Below are 21,569 nucleotides of genomic sequence, written 5' to 3'. Positions count from 1 at the left end.
GGAAGGAATTTTCCTCCAGGGCAGATTGGCAGATGCCCTGGAGGTTTTTCACCTTCCTCTGCAGCATGGGGCACGGGTCACTTGCTGGAGGATTCTCTGCACCTTGAGGTCTTTAAACCACAATTTGAGAACTTCAATAACTCAGACATAGGTTAGGGCAGGGGTCTCAAACTCAAATGACCCCGAGGGCCGCATGAGGACTAGTGCATTGGCCTGAGGGCCGCATCACTGACACGCCCCCTTGCTGCCCCTGGCCCCACCCCCAATCCACCCCTTCCATGAGGCCCCGCCCCTGCCCTGTCTCTTCTCCACCTCCTCCCCTAAGCGCGCGGCTCCCCGCTCCTCCCCCCTCCCTCCTGGAAAGTGCTAAGCGCCACCAGCAGCTGTTTGGCGGATTGGCGGCGGGAAGCGCCTGGAGGTAGGCAGAAAAAAAAATGAAGAGTAATATAGTAGTATAGTATTAAAATATAGTATGCTATTAAAAGTCAATTTATTAACTTTTTTATTAACTTCTTTAACTGTAATGTGAAACGTCAGTGCTAATTTTGACAGTCATTTCATTTTTGGCCACTTAGCTGGCAGCGTTTTGCATCAACCAGAGCATCAATATTAGGTTTGATATCCTGAGATGAAACCAATCTCAGTGTTGCTTGCAAATGTTCATCAGTGAGCCTTGACCTTAACACAGATTTGTTAATCTTCATGGAAGAGAAAAACTGTTCACATATATATGTACTTCCAAACATTGCCATTATCCTTGCAGAAGCAGAGAATAACATGGGAAATCTTTCTTGTGAAAGAAACCTGTAGAATTCTGGAATTCCAACATCTGTATACTTCTGCTTCAAAATCGTGTCACACTGAAGCTCCACTAACTCCATCTGCATTTCCTTTGCAACATTGTCAATTTCAACAGCAAATGGTGTGGAAAAAAGTTGAAAATGTGGTTCAAGTGCCTTGAAATCTTTAAACCACACATCAAGCTGTTTGTGTAAGTTAGAAATGATCTCTGCATATTCTTTCAAGGATTTGGGTTCAACTTTTCCTAAGGAATTCAGAGTTGAGAAATGGACCAAATTGCCAGCAGTCAGCTGTTTTCCCCATAAAGTAAGCTTGACTTTGAATGACTTAATACTGTCATACATCTGTGTTATCACCTGTTTCCTACCCTGAAGTTTCAAGTTCAGTGCATTCAGGTGATCAGTTACATCTGTTAGAAAAGCAAGGTTGCAGATAAAAGTGGAATCAGCAAGCTGTGGAACCTCCTTGTTTTTCATTTTCATGAAGGAATCAATCTCCTCTTTAAGTGCAAAAAAACGCTTCAAAACATTTCCACGACTCAGCCATCTAACTTGAGTGTGATACAGGAGTTCCCCATATTCACTGTCCATACTTGCTAGAAAAAAAGTGAACTGTCTGTGATTCAGCCCTCGTGCACGTATAAAATTAACAGTTTTAACAACTACATCCATAACTTCTTTCATTTGTAGACTTTTACTACACAGGGCTTCTTGGTGCAAAATACAATGTATACTGGTGAAGCTAATTCCTGGTATATTGAGGCTGTTCAGTTTGGTCTTCAATAATCCAACCACACCAATGTTTTCAGAGCACATTGATGGTGCACCGTCCGTAGCCAAAGATACGAGTTTGTTCCATGGCAGCGCAGCTTTTTCAATGCACTCTTCCAATCCTTGAAATATGTCACGTCCCGTTGTGGTACCCTTCAGTGGCATTAAGTCTAGCAATTCTTCAGTTATATTCAAATTGCAGTCCACACCTCTAATGAACACTGCACACTGTGCAGTATCTGATACATCTGTACTCTCATCAAGAGCAATTGAAAATACTTCAAAGTCTTTTGCCATTTGAATCAATTGTTTTTGCACATTATCAGCTAAATCCGTTATCCTGCAGGCAACTGTATTTGCAGACAAGCTTATGCCTTCAGAAACTTTCTTCCTATCAGGACATAAAATTTCACTGGCCTTCATAAGACATTCTTTTATGAATAAGCCTTCTGTAAAAGGTCGCGATGATTTAGCTATCATTTCGCTTATCACAAAACTTGCTCTTACTGAATCTTCGCTAGACTTGTTAATCCCTGAAAATAAATTTCTTTGCTTGGCAAATGCTGCTTTAAGTTGCTGAACTTTTTCCTCTCGGATTTTTCCGGTGAATGCATCATATTTTTCACGGTGCATCATGTCATAGTGCCGACGCACATTATACTCCTTGGGAACAGCAATCGTTTGCTGACAAATAAGGCATTGAATTTTATCTTTTACCTCTGTGAAAAAATATAAATTCTCCCATTTGTCTTGGAAAACTCTCTTTTCTTCCATGAGTGTTCTTTTTTTTTGACGAAGTCATTTCCAAGCAGTTTTAATAAATATATACACTCAGTAATGCACCTCACTCAAAGGACAAAACACGCACTTAGATTTACTGCCTAAGGCTCTGGGAGGGAGTTTGGGTGGGGGAGGGGGTCTGGAGTACAGGCCCTGGGCTGGAGTTTGGGTGGGGGAGGGGGTCTGGAGTGCAGGCTCTGTGCTCGGTGCAGGCTCCAGGCTGCGGCAGGAGGTGGGGGTGCAGGCTTTGGGACAGAGTTTGGGGATAGGAGGAGGTGCAGGGGTGAGGGCTGTGGGGCTGAGGGTGAGGGGTTTGAGGTATTGGAGAGGCTCGGGGCATTGGAGAGTCTCAGGACTAGGGCAGAAGGGCAGGGGAAGGGCAGCCTGCCCTGGCCCTAGTGCAGGGGGGCGCTAGGACCCTGTGGCAGCAGGTGATGCCGGAAGCCGGCATAGCGGAGGAGTGGAGTCAGCGTGAGCTCCCGGGCAGGCTCCCGGGCGGTGAGGGGGCAGCAAGTGGGGGCCGGAAGACACTGGGGGGAGGCGCGTGGGGGCGGCAGGTGGGGCCAGGGGAGAGACCCGGCCCCAAACATTGGGGAGCAGCGCGCGGGGAGCTTAGGCACAGAAAATAACTCGGGGAGGTGGGCGGGGGTGAGGGGAGTTTGGCGGCGACAGGAAGTAACTGGGGGAGCTCTGCGGGCCGCAGGGAAGAGCACCGAGGGCCGCATGCGGCCCGCGGGCCGCATGTTTGAGACCCCTGGGTTAGGGGTTTGCTACAGGAGTGGGTGGGTGAGATTCTGTGGCCTGCACTGTGCAGGAGGTCAGACTAGATGACCATAATGGTCCCTTCTGACCTTAAGTCTATGAATCTATGAAATAGGACTGTCCCTTTAAAAATGGGACATCTGGTCATCCTATTCTATACAGAACCCAAAATACCTACCATGTGAAAACCATTTCTAATTGATCCAACCAGCTTTTCCAAGGCTGCCTGCTGGACTTTGTTGTCACTTTTGCACCTGATCAACACTAATGAGAGAGCAACTGAAGAGCAGATGAGTCACTCACAGAAACCACATCCCATAAGCAGTTTTCCTCAACCGGAATAGAATCCAATTGGCCAAAGTGGCAAAGTCATGGCACTTAGAAGGTAACATATTCACACACAACAGCACGAGATCAGTTCCCGTTTGGATGAAGCATGCTGCACTTTGCACCATAAACCGCAGACTTGTGAGTGTTTGTACGACTCCTCATTTTATTTTTTTAGTGACAGACAGTGTACGTGCACAAATGGATGGTTTCTGGGGAAAAAAAATACATCACCACTCCTCTCCACAGGAACATGCATCTGCTTTACAATTTACACAGGCCTGGGAAGCTCACACAAATCCCACTGGAGCAGCAAGCTCAGTGGGAGTTTGTTTATTTAAAACGGTGCATGCAATTGCATGGAAAGTCTTGAACATATTGCAAGCTGTACATATTAATTCAAAAGCAGTTATGCTTCTTTTAAAATACCATATCAAGAAATCTCCTTTAAAACTTGACTTCCAGTGGTTTTTGGCTTGCTATTATCCTCACGTACAGTACAATGTTATAGCATAATTAAAAAATTTACAAAACAAAGATAATCTATGGCTGTATCCAAGTTTCTGTGGAAAGTTGGAGGCTATGGTGCATGCAGCTGTTCACATCCAATGCAAAGGCTGGCTGTAACTCTACTTCTGAGCACATTCATAATTTAGGGGATAATTTATGTGTTCTGTTTACATAGTTGTTCTCAGCTTGCTCAGCCCTGAATATAGCTAGTACATGGCATTTGTACCTTTCTGTCTTAGTCCAAGCAATTCGCTATATTTTGATAAATTAGCTAAACTTCCCTATTTAAAGGTCTGAGTGCTGGGGCTGCTGATGTGGAACTGCATGATATGTTGCACACTGTACAGAATGAACAGGGGAGAGAATACAAATACTGTCATCCCGAACTAGTACTGGCCCATAACAGCCATGAACGTGCCTCCACAGAGGAACCACCCTTTTATTTAGCATTTTGGAGCCATCCAACTTCAGCTCTGCTCTACTTCAACTCTCGAGGGGTTTATACTGCCTTCATCACTGAACTCCCGAGTATCAGAATGCCATGTCCAGTAGTGTACAGGGACATAGTCATCTATTGGGCTACGGCCAATGGCAGTCGTAGACAGTAAGTGAATGAACTAGCTGTCATTTGGAAGCCAGCAAACCAGACTGAAATGAAGGAAGCTGGTACCAGATGTTTTATAGAAAGGGTAGGGTGGGTATAAGGACAGCCCTGTAGCTGTCTATCCCTGCTGTTAGTCCAGCCTCAGAAGGTTCCAAAATACCATCCTGAAGTTGGTGCCACCAGCAAGAGTTTGCTCCTTCTTCCCCGCCCCTACCCCCAGTCAGGGCATTCGAATTGTGTCTCCTGTTAAACAAGACTGAATGCATGTACACAAGGGAGAGACGTATCAGAGGAAACTGGAGTGAGGGCAAACAAAGAAATTCACCTAAGATACTGCCATATCCCTTTAAGGATAATTAAGTATTTTTATAGAGAGCCGTAGGTGTGCATGACCCCTTAATAGGGATAGGTTATGCAAGTTCCCTGCCTTGAGGATTGTACAGATAATTCAACCAGACACCATGGAACTGGGGAGGACTAGTCTAGTGTGTGGGGTGTGGGGGAAGGACAAAACAAAGGAAGAAAGGGGGAGAAGTGCTTGGGCCAGCATCTTAGATGTTTTCCATGAAGGACCTTTGTGGTGGTCACTGGAGGGGATCAGTAAGACTTGCTTTCTTCACACAAAGCTGATGAAACCTGGCCAACCTACCACTAGTTGTGAATGAAGGGTGCTGCTATTAGCATTGTCTCACAGACCCTTATAATGGTGGTGGGTAGGTAGGTGGAATCTCATGCTCACAAACCTTCTTGCTCCCAATGAATTTGTGAACAATGTAGCTAAGAATCCTGTGGCACCTTATAGACTAACAGACGTTTTGGAGCATGAGCTTTCGTGGGTAACTTAATTTGCAGTGGGTTAGTAATGGCCACAAATGTAGACCTGGCTTGACATGAACAATTGGACATGGGTGTGAGGCATCATTTCTTGGCAGACAGGCTTAGGGAGGTAAATGGAAACAGAATGTCTGTTCTAGCTAAGATAAGGGGAAACACTGATGGAACCATTTACAATGGGCAAGATAACAATGGATAAGATAAGCCTTGAACATAAAATGAAAAAAATAGTAAGTCGTGCATTGACAGTGTGTGCTGTACTGGTTCCTACAAAGTAACCAAGCCAGTCCCAAAACATGTAGTGCAATGTATAGTGAATGCCATGTAATGTATATAAAGGAAGAGGTTTGCTGCGTAACTTTGGAAGCGTGGTACACCTGATACACACCCCCTGTGCTTGAGTTGATTAACTCAGCATAGCTTTGCTGTATGCCAAATAAAGGAACCTAAGTGATAAGACTGGAGTTGAACTGACTTCTTTGGGAACCGAGTGGAAGAGGTCTCGGGGGAACCCCAACGTAGTGGTGCTGTGACCTGGATCCTCTCCTCTGGAGCAGGTAATGTATATACCCCTTAGTGTGAGGGTTGTAACCTGGCATGAAGGGAAATGGCATTGGACGGGATTAAGGGTCTAAATATGAGGAAGTTAGCAGCATCTTGGAGAAGTGAGTTAAAACTAAGGGCGGACTGTATGGACTCCCCAGAGAAGCATTAGAGGGAAACTGGGACAGCATGAAAAAGGAACCACCAAGAGTGTGTATTAGATTAAAAAAAAAAAGACTACTTGGCAGAGCACTGCAGAGGTCCATTAAATGCCATAAATAAATAAATTATTGGCAGAGCACAGCAAAGGTCTGTTGAATGCTCTGAAATTTTCAAAAAATTGGACCCGCCAGCAGCCCTGGAAACAATAGTATCTAGTTTCTTTTATCCTAATGCAAAAAAAGCCCAAATCAAAGTAGCAGCTTTACAAAGATTATTTCTGGTGGCTAAAAGTTTACAGAGGAAATGTGCCACCTGGAGGAATGAATGCAAAAAGCATAAAAAGCAAATCAGTTGTAGAGGAGGAAGTAGGTTAAACGAAAAAGATTCCTAAAAAGTCAGCAAGAACATGTCTGTTACCTATTTGCATAAATCTAAAGTGAAAAGCAGCCATCAGTCAAGGATTGTATGTAGTGAGTATAGCTTTTCAAAGTGTACTAAGTTAAAAAATAAGTGCAAAAAACAAAAGATAAGCTTAGCACTGCTGAGAAAAAGTCCACTGAGAAATGTGTTACGCTGAAAAATAAAATAAAGTTACAGAATTTACTAGCTAGTGAAGTCTTGGGAAGTGTCTTTTTAAACAATAAAACTGAAGTAAAGCATTTTTTAAAAAAATATGTGCCATTAAAATGAGCTTTTGCACAAATTAACACTGCAGAGCTCGAAAAAGCTAAAGAGTCAGTAGTAGTAAAAGTAATTCTCAGAATGGAGAGGGGTAACTAGTGGTGTTCCCCAAGGGTCAGTCCTCGGACCAATCCTATTCAATTTATTCATAAATGATCTGGAGAAAGGGGTAAACAGTGAGGTGGCCAAGTTTGCCGATGATACTAAACTTCTCAAGATAGTTAAGACCAAAGCAGATTGTGAAGAACTTCAAAAAGATCTCACAAAACTAAGTGATTGGGCAACAAAATGGCAAATGAAATTTAATGTGGATAAATGTAAAGTAATGCACATTGGAAAAAATAACCCCAACTATACATACAACATGATGGGGGCTAATTTAGCTACAACGAGTCAGGAAAAAGATCTTGGAGTCATCGTGGATAGTTCTCTGAAGATGTCCACGCAGTGTGCAGAGGCGGTCAAAAAAGCAAACAGGATGTTAGGAATCATTAAAAAGGGGATAGAGAATAAGACTGAGAATATATTATTGCCCTTATATAAATCCATGGCACGCCCACATCTCGAATACTGTGTACAGATGTGGTCTCCTCACCTCAAAAAAGATATTCTAGCACTAGAAAAGGTTCAGAAAAGGGCAACTAAAATGATTAGGGGTTTAGAGAGGGTCCCATACGAGGAAAGATTAAAGAGGCTAGGACTCTTCAGCTTGGAAAAGAGAAGACTAAGGGGGGACATGATAGAGGTATATAAAATAATGAGTGATGTTGAGAAAGTGGATAAGGAAAAGTTATTTACTTATTCCCATAATACAAGAACTAGGGGTCACCAAATGAAATTAATAGGCAGCAGGTTTAAAACAAATAAAAGGAAGTTCTTCTTCACGCAGCGCACAGTCAACTTGTGGAACTCCTTACCTGAGGCGGTTGTGAAGGCTAGGACTATAACAATGTTTAAAAGGGGACTGGATAAATTCATGGTGGCTAAATCCATAAATGGCTATTAGCCAGAATGGGTAAGAATGGTGTCCCTAGCCTCTGTTCGTCAGAGGATGGAGATGGATGTCAGGAGAGAGATCACTTGATCATTGCCTGTTAGATTCACTCCCTCTGGGGCACCTGGCATTGGCCACTGTCGGTAGACAGATACTGGGCTAGATGGACCTTTGGTCTGACCCGGTACGGCCTTTCTTATGTTCTTATGTTAATAGTGTTAAAAATGTTAAAAAATGCTTGGTTTAATAATACAACCCAGTTATGGCACTATAACTTAGTGTGGTCATGCCTGGTAAAAGCCTTAGTAATCTAACAAATTATGCAAAGGGAAGGCCAGGTAGTGACAACTACCACCACTATGGTTTCCCCCCGGGAAACCATGACAACCATTCTGGCCCTTCTCAATAAATGTGTCTATAAGTAATTAATTGTGCTAGCTGCTACAAGTACAAACGCAATCTCATTTAAATTAACTATAAAAATGTAATTAAAATCCCTAAAAAAACCAACCTTTCTACATAGCAAATCAGAGTTGTAGAGGAGGAAACAGACTAAATGGAAAAGATTCCTAAAAAGTCAGAGACAACATAATGTCTGTTAATAAAAAATGTAACCTAAGCATAAATAAAACAAACAAAACTAAATTTAAAAATAAAACAGCAAGTAAAGCTGCTTATCAAAAAGTTACATGTAATAATAAAGTATTAAAATAATAAATAAAAACAAAACATTGCTAAAATATAGCCATATCAAAGCCCAAGCCAAAAATATTATCTTGCCTATAAAATAAAGTGATCAAAGCTTAAATATAAAAATAAAAGTTGCAGTTTAAAAATGTAACACACTTAACTAGTGTTGTCAGAGGTGTTGTCAGAGTGCTACTGGTGTGGTGCTCTGCTTTCTCCAATGTTGATATCACTCGGCTGCGTGCGTGTGTTCCCTCTGTGTGCTGCCCCAGCTCTGCGCAGATAGCTGACACAGCAGACCCGACAAGAACCCCCAATAACCACAGAGTCTAGTAAGATGCAAAGTCATGCCGACTAGGTTTATTGCAACCTCGGACACAATGGCAGTTCCCTGTAGGTTTCTTAGCCTAATTCAGGGCATACTATGAGAAAGTGCCTCTTGGCAATGGACTCAGCTCAGTCAGTGGCAGGACTTTCCACTGCCCCCTCGGCTGGACAAAGACACCACCCCAGGGATACATTCTTATACACAGGTACAAACAAGTTACACATCACTCCTGACGTATTGAGGTGCAACCCCTCTACATAGCAAGGTACAACCCCTCTACGTAGTAAGGTGCCGCCTCTCACCTTGTACATGTTGGTTCGATCAAAACAACTCTATCCATCATATTACCCTTTTGCCCCTGTCATTGGGATGGGCCAGCCTGTTCTTTGTTATCTGTGTGGAATGTGCAAGTATGTGAATGTTCTGATATCTAGTGTTCAGTACCTTTTAGGTACGTATCTTCTTGCAGCATCAGCCCTTTCCTTGCCAGCTTCTGTGAGCAGAGCCTGCCTCTGGCTCACAGCTTAACTTTGCTTTATGTTAGCAAAGTCTTGACCATTACTTTAGTTTAGGCCTCAGGCCTCATACCAGGCCTCTGATACCAAGGTTTATATCTTAGGGCCTCCTCTTACTACAACTAGATCATCTACTCATAACTTACAATTTACAAAAAAAAACCCTTCAAAAATGTAAAACCATTAAAAAATTTAGAAACTTGACTAACAAAGCTAAGTCAAGCAAGTTTAAAACATTTATTTTGGCTCTTGTAATAAACTGTTTACAAGACAGCAACCCCACACAAAATTTTTAAAAAATACCTTTCTATCTATCTATCTATAGGAATTTTTTAAAAAGCTAATCATTATATATATAAATATAAGCTTTTTAAAAAATTCCACTAAAATTAATCTAAATTTTTTATTCAAAATTGCAAAGCTAACATAGACACTCTTTGGGTGGCAGTCAACATCTCCTGGCACATTAACTTTATTAGTTAACCCTTCAGGTGTTTCAAATCTTTTACAACATTTTACTTTTTAAAAATTAAATTCTAAAAGTTAAACATAAATTAGTAAATAAAAATAGGGACTAAAAGGGTGTCCAGAACCAGGATAGTGGGGAGAGAGGTTGGATTTTTCCTTCATGAATAATTCAATTGCACCATTAAGATGTTCACATGAGGGAATCCTTGAACTAAGGCAACAAGTCATTCAAAGTTCTTCATGCCAAATTAATATTTAGCAAAGCTTATTTAACAGTTTTCTTAGCCCAAGTTTGAACTCGAGGAAAGAGAGCTTTGAGTTCTTAGTGCTACTCAGCAAGTAGTAAAGACTTTGTATTTTAGTTCTTGGTGTTATTTAACCACTGAGAAACACAGCGGAGTTCCAGTTGGGATGTAGGAGGTGATGGTTTATAAGATTAATTGACTTCAGAGTGCAGCTGTTTCCAGAGGCACTCTGTTATTTCACAGCAAAAATAATTTGCAGATGAAGATACAGATCATCTTAAAAGGCTTTTGAAAAAGAGTCAGCCAAAACACAACAGAGTTAGAGAGCTGAGATAAATGTCACTGCATATTACAGATCTCAGTCTAAAGGGGATTCATTTGGTACCATAGAGTTGTTAGATGTTATGTTTCAAACTCTTCAGATTACCCCTGCTGAATTCGTGTTAATGTCAAATGATATTGTACATTGAAAGATCATGGTCATTGTATCTAACCAAAGGAAAAGGCCACAGTGAGTCTGAAGCATGAAATATACAGAGGAAAGATTCAGCATCACCCACAAAAAGCCTCTACTAACTTCAAGAATACAGGGCACAAAATATCTGTGACTGATCTCAATAGAGTCACGAGGGAAGAGATTAGGAAAACTCTTAAATGTTCTTAGAATTCCAAGAAAGCTGATTGTGATGCAATCTGTAGCACTCAGTCTTGGGTTCCCAGTGAAATACTTGAAGGCAAAATGTAAAATTTCAGGCACCTGGGATACTGAAAAGTGCAGTGCCAGTGAAAAGAAACTTTAGTGGCGATTTTGTTAGTGGGGCTTATTACGTGTCTATTTATATAGATAAATATTGTTACCTGCAGGTAATTACTGGAGTCTGTTGATTTTATGACCTGCATTTTTTTAAGGTTTGTCAGGAGCACTCAGAGCATGGGACAGGTGTGGTATTGCTTAATAGTATATTTTTATTAACTCAAATTTCTATCTACAGTACCAGTTTTGGTATTTCTACCAGAAATGGGCCAAGCTGTAAGATTCACATATGATTCTGAACTTCCCTAAAATTCCATGATGGCAGGATTGGGATGTTGGTTTGGGGCTCATTGGGCACATGCACACACACGCACGTCACAAGATATCCGCAATCTAGAATCAACTGACTAGAAAGACCAAGACACTAAGGTGAATATAAGGCAAGATTTCAACATGACACAGCAGTCATTTCCTAGATGTAGATTATATTTTCTAGTGCTCAGTCATCTATACCAAGAGCTGGTTCTCAGGAGAGCAGTTCTGTCCATGTTTATGTCAGCGTTTGTAACAAAAAGTTTCTGACTCTTGGTTAACTAACATTTATTCTTTACTGCGCCTACCAGTTTTGTTGTTAAATCACAGAGTAATGTCACATTGTGTAATGTTTGATTTCTGAAATACTTTTGGCAACAGAACTTCTGGGTACATCCTGGTTATCTAATGGCTGAATCCTCAGCATCCAATGATCTGCTTGCTGGAGTTTGGACTTGATAACTACAACCCAGAATGTGTCAGGGAAATGTGTGCACGGGAGATCTGCACGTGGATCTCCACTGCCACATGTGTGTATCATGTCAGCCATCTCCATAGGGCTATCTCCCCTCTTTCTTGGGATCCTGCAGAGGTAGGCATCATTCCCTAGCAGCACCAAAGAAGGGTAGCACACGGTAGAAGGAAGTGAGAGAGAAGCATACTAGAGGTGCCAGGGACAATGCAGAGGCATAGGACTTCACATAGATAGTACTGATCCTCCTGCAAATCCCCTGGATCTGCTGGGTTGAGGGTGGAATGATGGCTCATTCTATGGGAGAGGGGTGGAGAAGATAGGGAGACAAATTCCAGTTGCCTCCGGAATGTTTTGGGACAGATGCTCCATGAGGGTACCTGTATGGAATTTTCCTCCCCCCAGGCCCTTTGGGCAGGTATTTTTGTAGGACTGAGGTGATCAGTCTTTCTGTTTACACAGAATCACGCTGCTTCTGAGGGGTCTGATGCTACAGCCACTGCACCTGCAGAACTCCCACTGAAGTAAGTATAACTGCTATATCTTCTGTGGACACTGAGTGGGAACTAGTATCCATGGACAGTTACTTACTGGGGGGATTGGAGATTATATGCATGAACTCCATACCCCTTGGAGCAGCTCTGAGGAGCCTCTCCAATCTCTTCTGCATCATCCTTAGCGTCAGTCAGGCTAGTGTAGCACAGGCATAAGGAGTTACCATAATTTAATTTATTGAGACTACTCACCTGTCTAAAGTTATTCATGTGATTCAATGCCTTACTGAACTGGGGCTTTACACTGGTGTCAAACTCTTGTGAAATGGGAATCAGGCCCATAGTTTCTGCTTGACTGTTTTAGTCTTCAGTCAGAAACTTTGCTCAAGCTATTTGGAGAGATATCTCAGTTCTTCAGTAGCTAGCCAGAGCATTTTACATGTTTTCAGCAATCCCCCAACCATTTCCTAAGCTTCAATAGGCCTGAACTGTAAAAGAAGTACAAACATTGTGCATTTAAACCAGTTAGTTGTAACCCACAGACTTGGGGCCTATGGAAATTTAAAAAAAATCTGTTGAGAGTAATTTGTACAGAATGTGTTTTTCTACTTTGCAGAACACCTGCTCTGCTGCCCATAGGCCCATTTTTGTTGTTTCAGGGGTTACATTTTTTAAAAAATGCCCAGTAAACTCTTTGCATGTTAAAGATCTTGCTATATATAGATGAAGATTTAAAGTTTAAATTAAAAACAGCTATTTATTTAAGTTCTGAATGGGATGTTTTCTTCATAATTACTACTATACACACATTAAAAATAGATCTGAAGTTAAACAGCAATTAAACCTTAAGATCATCAGGCAATCAAGATCTATTAAAAAAGATAGCTATTTTTGAACCAATCCAAACAGACTCCCACCCCAGCCAATTACAACGCACCTTCGTCATAAAAGCACAATTTTCTGTGCAGTTAATGAACAGATGCATTTGATTGCTGAGCTCAAAAGAAGCATAAAAGTGTCAACTAATAAAGCAGTTGCTATGTAAAGATATACAGTGAGCAAACAGTGCTTTGATTTGCTTTAAGAAAAAGAGGTGTGTATACAGCATGTACACATATATTCTATACACATACATCCATATATAGATAGTAGTAGTAGTGAGGGAATCCTGTCTACAAAGAATTAATTGGATTAAAGTTTGAGTTATAAAAATCAGTATAATCTGGGATTTTGGAGTGTGTGTGTGCATGTATTATGGAGGCATCAGTAGCAAGTCCATAGTTAAGGTTGAGTTGATTTTTCCATTTACAATAGGGATTCAATCTCTTTGTTATTTAAGAAAAGTTGAGTGCATTCTTCTGAAAACTTACAAGTAAATCTGTTAACTAATTTAGGAATTAAAATAAATTTAAAAGGAATCCTTTAAAAAGTTTGGCATTCAGTGTGACTTTTTTGTGACCCTAATAATCTCAGTAACAGAATAACATAGAATCACCAAACTTCTGACATAGTTTTAAATCACTGACATCTTGTGTATAGGCCTCATTCTATGGGAAGGAAGAATTAATGATTATTTTCCCATATTATTCTTCCTTCAAGTTGGAAGGGCATATCAAGTGGGGGTCCCGCAGGGCTCAGTTCTGTTCAATATCTTCATCAATTATTTAAATGATGGCGTAGAGAGTACATTTATAAAGTTTGCAGATGATACCAAGATGGGAGGGGATACCAAGATGGGAGGGGTTGCAAGTGCTTTGGAAGACAGAATTAAAATTCAAAATGATCTGGACAAACTGGAAAAATGGCCTGAAGTAAATAGGATGAAATTCAATTAGGACAAATGCAAAGTATTCCACTTAGGAAGGAACAATCAGTTGCACACATGCAAAATGGAAAATGACTGCCTAGGAAGGAGTACTGCGGAAAGGGTTCTGGGGTTCATAGTAGATCACAAGCTAAATATGAGTCAACAGCATAACACTGTTGTAAAAAAAGCAAACATTCTGGGATGTATTAGCAGGAGTGTTAGGGTGACCAGATGACAAACATGAAATATCGGGACGCGGGGGGGGGGGAAACGGAGCAAAAAAAAAAAAAAGCCAGAGCGCCCCCTGCCACCAGTGGCACAGCCCCGTCTCCACCCAACTCTCAGCTCTGACCCCCAATACACTCCCAGCTCCCCCATCCCCTCGCTCCTGGGCCCCGAGCTGTGCAGCCGAGCCACGCTCCGGACCCCTCTTGCAGCTCCCGGCCCAGCCGCTCCCGGGCTTCATTGCACCAGCCCCACAGCAGAGGCTGCTCCACTCGCCCCGGGCAGCCCCGCTCCGGCTGCAGGGAACTCGGGGACCCCCCCCACCCGGGCAGGGGGCGAACCAGGCAGCCGGGCCCGGCCCCTCCTGGCAGGAGCGTGTCTGCCCCACACGTGTCTCCGCCCCCCACCCAGGCCCTGCCTGCTCTGCGCTGCCCTGCAGGCTGCAGGGCTGGAGCAGCCTCCGTGCTGCGCTCCCAGCCCCGGCCATGGCCCGTGCGCAAACCTGGGCGGGAGGAGGAATGCCGCATGCTTGGGGAAGAGGTGGGGCCAGGGCGGGGAGTTGGGGAGGGATCCAATGGGGCAGTGAGGGGCGGGGTTGGGGCAGGTCCAGGGCAGGGATTTGGGGAGGGGTCCAATGGGGGAAGGAGGGGGATGGTCGGGGGAAGTGGGGGGTGAAAGCCCCTCCGGGCTCCGTCTATGCACCGGAGCGGAGGGCAAAATTGCTTGTTTGTCCAGTGTGCCGACCGAACATCGGTCAGGACGCGGGACAAACAAGCAAATATCGGGACAGTCCCGATAAAATCGGGACGTCTGGTCACCCTAAGGAGTGTTGTCAGCAAGACATGAGAAGTAATTCTTCCTCTCTACTCTGCACTGCTTAGGCCTCAACTGGAGTATTGTGTCCAATTCTGGGCACCACATTTCAGGAAATATGTGGACAAATTGGAGAAAGTCCAGAGAAGAGCAACAAAAATGATCAGAGGTCTACAAAACGTGACTTAGCATAACACCGACAGACCCCAGTCGTCGGCAGGCGGGATCGAACCTGGAACTTGTGGAGCTAAATGCATGAGCCTCTACTGCATGAACTAAAAGCCACATGGCTCTTAGCTAAGGCTGCAGCAGACTCATTAATCTCTAAGTTGTCTTGGTGCCACTAGAGGGGCACACAGCACCACACCCAGGTGGTGTGTGGGTTACATTAGGATGAGGGAAGATTGAAAAAATTGGGTTTATTTAGTCCAGAGAAGAGAAGACTGAGGGGGGACGTGATAACAGTTTTCAAGAGCATAAAAGGTTGTTAAAAGGAGGTGGGAGAAAAATTGTTTTCCTTAACCTTTGAGGAGAGGTCAAGAAACAATGGGCTTAAATTGTAGAAAGGGCAGTTTAAGTTGGACATTGGGGAAAACTTCCTAACTGCCAGGGTGGTTAAGCATTGGAATAAATTGCCTAGGGAGGTTGTGGAACCTCCATCGGTGGTGATTTTAAAGAACAGGTTAGACAAATACCTGTCGGGGATGGTCTAGATAATAGTTCGTCCTGCCATGAGTGCAGGGGACTGGAGTATATGACCTCTTGAGGTCCCTTCCAGTCCTACGATTCTATGATTCTATAACTGAAACATTATCCTTCAGTACTAGAGGTTGGAGGATACAGTGATCTACTATAGCAAATTCCACAAAGAACTGCCCTCTTCCAAGATGGCTGCCATTTCCCTTTGCTCTGAAAAGGACTGAAGTCACAGTTGCCCTCAGTTGGTGGCCATTTTGAGAACAGTCTTCCTTTCTCTCATTGTTCCCAACCGGACTCAGTGTCTCCGCTTCCTCACAGCATTGGGTTCCGAGAAGGAAGCTGTGGTTTCAATCCCACTGAGAACAATGTGGCCATTTTGAAAGGGGACAAAGTTTTGTGACAAACTTTCAGTTATGAAAGATAACCGTTAACCCTAAATATCTTTTCAAAAGCTCCCCATTGCCCCAGATCTACTCCTCTGGCAGCTCAGGAGGGAGGGGGGAAACTAGGGTGCTCATGCAAGGGGATGTAGGGAGATGGAGAAGGCAGGGGAACTTGGGAAGTGAAAACACAGTGGAATGGAGGGGTTGCAGAAGGCACGTGGAATCTGCAGAGCAGGAAATAGAGGGGAAAGCTGTGGTGTGTTTTGCACTGACCTGAGAAAATAAAGTAGCTATAAACCCAGTTTAACTGATCCCAATATGCTGGCTACTTTGTGCTGTTCTGGAAGGGGGAGCGGGGAAGCAGCCAGAGCATGCTGGTGAATCTGATTATGAAAGTTACATCTTAAAAAATGGTTTAAATCATCAGAAATATCCCACAGTAACATTCTCTCTGAGCCTGTTTAATATTTATGTTTGAGATTTTTAATTTAAAAATCCCAAGGATATTTCAAGACAAAAAGACTGTTAAAATGAAGTTACGGCTGAGAGTAAATATCTCTAATTTAGGGGAAATAGCATGCAAAAACCAGATGAAGATTAAGTCTTTTCAGTGTTTGTGGACCCTGATTAGATTTATTGGTTTTTAAAAGCATGTTACATTTAACCTGCTACAGGGCAGCGTTAAGGTTTCTGCTGAAGAAGAAACTTTCACTTATGAAGTCTCTCTCATATATATATTCATTCAAATGTAGCCTACACACAAGATTTCAGTTTGTTTTAACTATATGGGAACCTTAAAGCATCTGTGACAAGTCAGAGTTAGTGGTTGTCCTAATTATGCATTTCTATACAATAACATGTTTGGATTTCTTTTTAAATTTAATCTTACCTCTGAATTTCTTGGGTTTGACTATGATCCATAAGCCCCTCAGTCCCGGCAAAGAGGTTGTAAGAACATTCTGATTCTGGTTCACCAAAGCATGTCATGTGAGGTCTTAAATGAAAGCCATGGGCACACTGGTTGTTAATATCATTGTGAAATGTGCGTACACATACTACGTAAGCTTGTAAGGAGTTATGTGTGTATACTGAAAATATGTTCTTAGGGCCTGTCTACACTCAAGTTGTAGCACTTCAGTGAAGATGCTGCCCATCTTGCTGTGAGGGGTTTGCCCGTCAACATAGGCCATCCCCTCCCTTGAGAGGCAGTACTTAAGTCAATAGGAGAATTTTCCCAGTGCTTTGCACTGTCTACACTAAGGGTTAGGTCAGTTTAACTACATTACATTGGGTGTGGATTTTTCACATGCCTGAGCTACGTAGTTATACGGATCTAATTTACTAGTGTAGACCAGGCCTTAGAGTCTGTATCACAGCAGAGATGGAGAAACGGGTTTCCTGTCAAAGAAGAGATGTTGCCTGGTCTTTCTCTCTGTCGGCATGTAAATTAAGCATTGTAAGATGACACAACGTTGGCACATTTACAGATGAAGTCAACAGAGAGAGATGAAGTCATCAAGAAAGAACACGCGGAGGGAAGAGGAGAACCTTATTTTGAGATACACTTCAAAAAATTGCTGGACTGTATTTGGGCAACAGAGAAGACACCCCATCATCCTGCACCTAGGAAATGACCAGGCATGTGTTTGCGTTCATGAAAACGGGATCTCAACCAGTCTTGTTTGAAACACTGCACAGGACATTTGGGGTGAGATAAAATTCTTTAGACAGGTTAGCCTGTCACGTTGGGTAGTCTCTAAAAAGCATGCTGTGATTTTATTTTATATGTAGGGCTACCAGACATCTCATTTTTAAAAGGGACAGTCCCGTATTTAAGCCCTCCTGCAGGTGTAACGACATTTTTTTTTAAATGGGGGAAATTGTCCCAAATTTTCGGTCTCCTCCAGCATCAGTACCGGCAGTCCTGCTGCTGGACAGACCCCTGCTCATCGGATGCCTGCCCAGCAGCAGTGAGTGGGGGGGAGGGGTCCAGTGGCCGACAATGGGGGTGGGTGTGCAAGGCTGGTGGGGGGCGAAGATGCAGCATGCAGGGCCAGCCTCTCTCCCTGCTAGTCCATGAGCGCAGTCCCTGCTGCATGCCAGCTCTCAGCCAGCAGGTCTCCACCCACCGTCCCATTTCTGGCCGGTGCTAACTGTGCGCTGAGAGTTGTGGTGGCTGGTGAGTGTTGGCAGGCCCCAGGCAGCAGCCGGTTATGTGTTGCTTCTGTTGCCCACCCATTAGCCCTTTATGTGCTCCCCCCTCTTGCTGTCCTCTCCCTGCTTTGCCCCTTCACCCCCACCAATCCCAGTGCTCCTTCACATCCGCCCCGGCAGGGCGCGTCCCACTCCCAGCGCTGTGCAAAGGAGCAGCCTTGGTCAGAGCGTTCAGCTCACTAAAACCTGGGCGGCAGGCTCTCTCCTTCCCCCACTGCCTCTGTCTGGGCCGGCACCCTGGGAAAGCCCAAGACCCTCCAACCCAGGGCGCTGGCCAGGAGGAGCTGAGCCCTGCATGTGCCAAAGCCCTGGACAGCGCTGGCCCGAGGAAGCTTCTCCGCCCCTCAATTAAGCTCTGGAGTGGCGTGGGGGGGAGTGGTTTCCAGCCTGCTCATGCCTTGAACCTGCAGACTCCACTGCAGCCCCCAGGGCAGGGGCTTAGCACCCTCTTCACCCTCCCTCCTCCTTCCTGGGTCTTGACCCCAGGGAGTGCAGGGCTGCTCTGTCCCCTTGGCACCCTCCCCTGCTGAGACATCTCCCTGGCTAGTTCGCTGAAGCCTCCGTAGTCAGGGTAGGGCTTAGCCCCTTCCTCCCTGCACTGGGAGACAGGAGGTGACTGGGTTATGTCAGTGGCCAGCAGCAGCCAGAAGGTGTTAGCTGCCTTTTGACACTGTGCAGGCAGGAAGGGACAATCTGCTTCCAGCCACATGGAAAGGGGAGGGGGAAGAAGAGATGAGCTCTGCAAAGACAGGGGCCAGATCATCCCTTCCCTTGCCATCCTGCTCTGCGGCTAGAAGCAGCCCCCATCCCTTCCCTCCCCCACAGTGCCAAAAGGCAGAACCATGGCAGAAATCTGGGGGGGAGGGCATGTGACCCTGCATGTCCCGCCACGTGTTGCCTTGAGAAGATGCAGTGCCAGGAAGCAGGAGAGGCAGGTCTGTCTCAGGGGCCCAGTCAGGCATGGAGGGCGGAGAGTGCTGGGCAGAGAGGTTTGGGTCAGTCAGCCACCCCCCCCCCCCGCCCCCGGTGTGAGAGAGGTCTACAGGAATGTGTGTGTGTCACCTCTCCGTGTGTGTGTGTGTGTGTGTGTGTGTGTGTGTGTGTGTGTGAGAGAGAGAGAGAGAGAGAGAGAGAGAGAGAGAGAGAGACCCCTCCCCATGTGAACCCTAAAGCCTTAAAGATAAGGTAAATAAAAAGAATCTAACTACACAATATTTCTTTTTAACTGGGGCTCAGTCAACTTGATGTTAATTTGAACATTTGTACTGCATAGTTCTGATTGATTGCCATTGAACTTGCTTGAATACGAATAATTTTACCAGGTGTCCCATATTCAGCATAGGAAAATACGGTCACCCTATTTATATGTAACCCTCTTGTTTCCTTTATCCTTATTCCATGGCTCTTGAATTTTGTATTCTGATAATACACTTACAATTGTTTTCACTATAAATATATCTCAGTGTTGTGATATTAAGGTAGGTGCTGAGGCTGTGTTGATGGTGTGTATGCGGTTCCTTTGGGGACAGCAGACCTGGTATTTTTGTGAGTTTTCAGTGGATAAGGGGCTGGACACTGCAGGGGAATGCTAAAAAGGGGCTCAAAGACTATTGCTAACCTGCAAGGGAACATTAGGGCTGGAATAGCCCAGAGGCAAGTGTTTGGATGTCTGACAATCTGGTGATGTCAGGGAGCTGACACCCAGTGAAGCACAAGCAACTCTCCCTTTCACTGGTGGATGGGGATAACTAGGTAACCCTGAGAACAGTCACATTAACACACTTGAGTTTTGGAGAGTCCAAACACCCCTGGGAGGCAATTTACCCTAAATCACTGGTATGTACTGTGATAGGCCCAGGCCATTTGGGAACAGCAGAGTAGTAGAAGGGAGATATACTGGTCACTGAATAAGCAGTTTTCTGTTTCCTGAGTGACCAGAGCCAGGGCTGCTCCAGGCTAATGAGAACACCTGACTCCAATTAACCTGCTAAGAGTCAGGTGAGGCTGTTAAGCACCTAACTCTAATTAAGGCCCCTCTGATGCTATAAAAGGGCTCACTCCAGTCAGGCCAGAAGGAGCTAGAGGAGAGGAAGTGCGTGCGAGGAACTGGGAGCAAGAGGCGTGCAAGAAGCTGAGAGTGAGTGGGCATACTGCTGGAGGACTGAGAAGTACAAGCGTTATCAGACATCAGGAGGAAGGTCCGGTGGTGAGGACAAAGAAGGTGTTGGGAGGAGGCCCTGGGGAAGTAGCCCAGGGAGTTGTAGCTGTCGCACATCTGTTCCAGGAGGCACTCTAGACAGCTGCGATCCACAGGGCCTTGGACTGGAACCTGGAGTAGAGGGCAGGCCTGGGTTCCCCCAAAACCTCCCAACTCCTGATCAAACAAAGGAGGAATTGACCTGGACTGTGGCTTTTACCAGAGGGGAAGGTCTCTGGGCTATTTCCTGACCCACAGGGTAAATCTGTGAGGCAAACGAATCCGCCAATAAGTGCAGGACCCACCAAGGTAGAGGAGGAACTTTGTCACAGAACTCTCAACCTTAACTTTGTCTTAACATCATTTTACCTAGGAATATATAAATCATATATATGAAGTATCCAAATCTATGTATTTCCCCTCCTAAATGTCATGCATTGCAAAGCAAATGGCACCCTGTCAACAAAAACAGATTAACCCAAGCACAAGGTATTTTGATGGTATTACTAGAACACTTCACCCAATAATAATACTTGCACATATGTAGCACTTTGCATGTTTAAAGGAATGCTAAAACATTAACTACTCACCCTCACAGCAGCCCTGTCACTTAATCATTCGTATCTCTCATTCTACCAATGGGGAAAGTGAAGCAGAGATGTGATGTGATGGATCTAGGACTTCTCAGCTCCCAATCTTGTGCTCATTCCTCCAGACAGTGATGACTCTCAGGGTCTCTAGAACTATGAGGAAAAACATACAGACAGTATTTTCAACACACATTAGTACTACATGGACTTCCATGTTTCTATTGCACAAAAAAAACCTAGCATACAAGTTACTGAAATGTAAATTGAATATCTCGGGTGCTGTCAAAGTTGCACTACCAGGTGCAAACTAAAAGCTACCAAGGACTTACAGACACGCATATTCTAAGGCCATTGAGACTGCTAACTGGGTGTTTCAATGCTTAGAAGGCCCAGAGCTGCTCTCACTGAAGTCAAGTGGCAAAATGCCCATTTTATGGGAGTAGGATTGGACCCTAAATCTGCACACAAAGTGTTTTTACAAGAGCTTCTTAAACTCTGCCACTTACTGCATAATTCTGACGCCGTGAAGCCACTGTAAGTGTGAAAGACCTCGTGGTCAGTTCTGTCTGAGATACTCAGCTCAGGAACTGGAGGGGTG

At 44.2% G+C, this 21,569-nt stretch overlaps 2 long non-coding RNA genes across 3 annotated transcripts in view; one reads left to right on the top strand and one right to left on the bottom strand.

Annotated features, from left to right (window-relative positions):
- LOC123371675 overlaps nucleotides 1-21,089 on the bottom strand; it is a 31,532-nt gene extending 10,443 nt beyond the window's left edge. Inside the window, exon 1 of one of the 2 annotated variants that reach the window (XR_006579898.1) lies at nucleotides 20,972-21,089. This is a non-coding gene — a long non-coding RNA (uncharacterized LOC123371675). Of the gene's footprint in view, nucleotides 1-15,583; nucleotides 15,632-20,971 lie in introns of those variants that run through there. The other variant, XR_006579897.1, reaches the window with a different exon arrangement.
- Nucleotides 10,739-17,838, top strand: LOC123371676. Its single transcript, XR_006579899.1, has 3 exons — nucleotides 10,739-10,875; nucleotides 12,012-12,073; nucleotides 17,458-17,838. It is a non-coding gene; the product is annotated as an uncharacterized LOC123371676 (long non-coding RNA).
- Nucleotides 21,090-21,569: the final 480 nt, after the last annotated feature.

The sequence above is a fragment of the Mauremys mutica genome, chromosome 5 (genome assembly GCF_020497125.1).
Source record: "Mauremys mutica isolate MM-2020 ecotype Southern chromosome 5, ASM2049712v1, whole genome shotgun sequence".
Classification (NCBI taxonomy): domain Eukaryota; kingdom Metazoa; phylum Chordata; order Testudines; family Geoemydidae; genus Mauremys; species Mauremys mutica.
The sequence above is the reverse complement of the archived record's forward strand: the minus strand, read 5'-3'. Positions and strand labels throughout refer to the sequence as shown.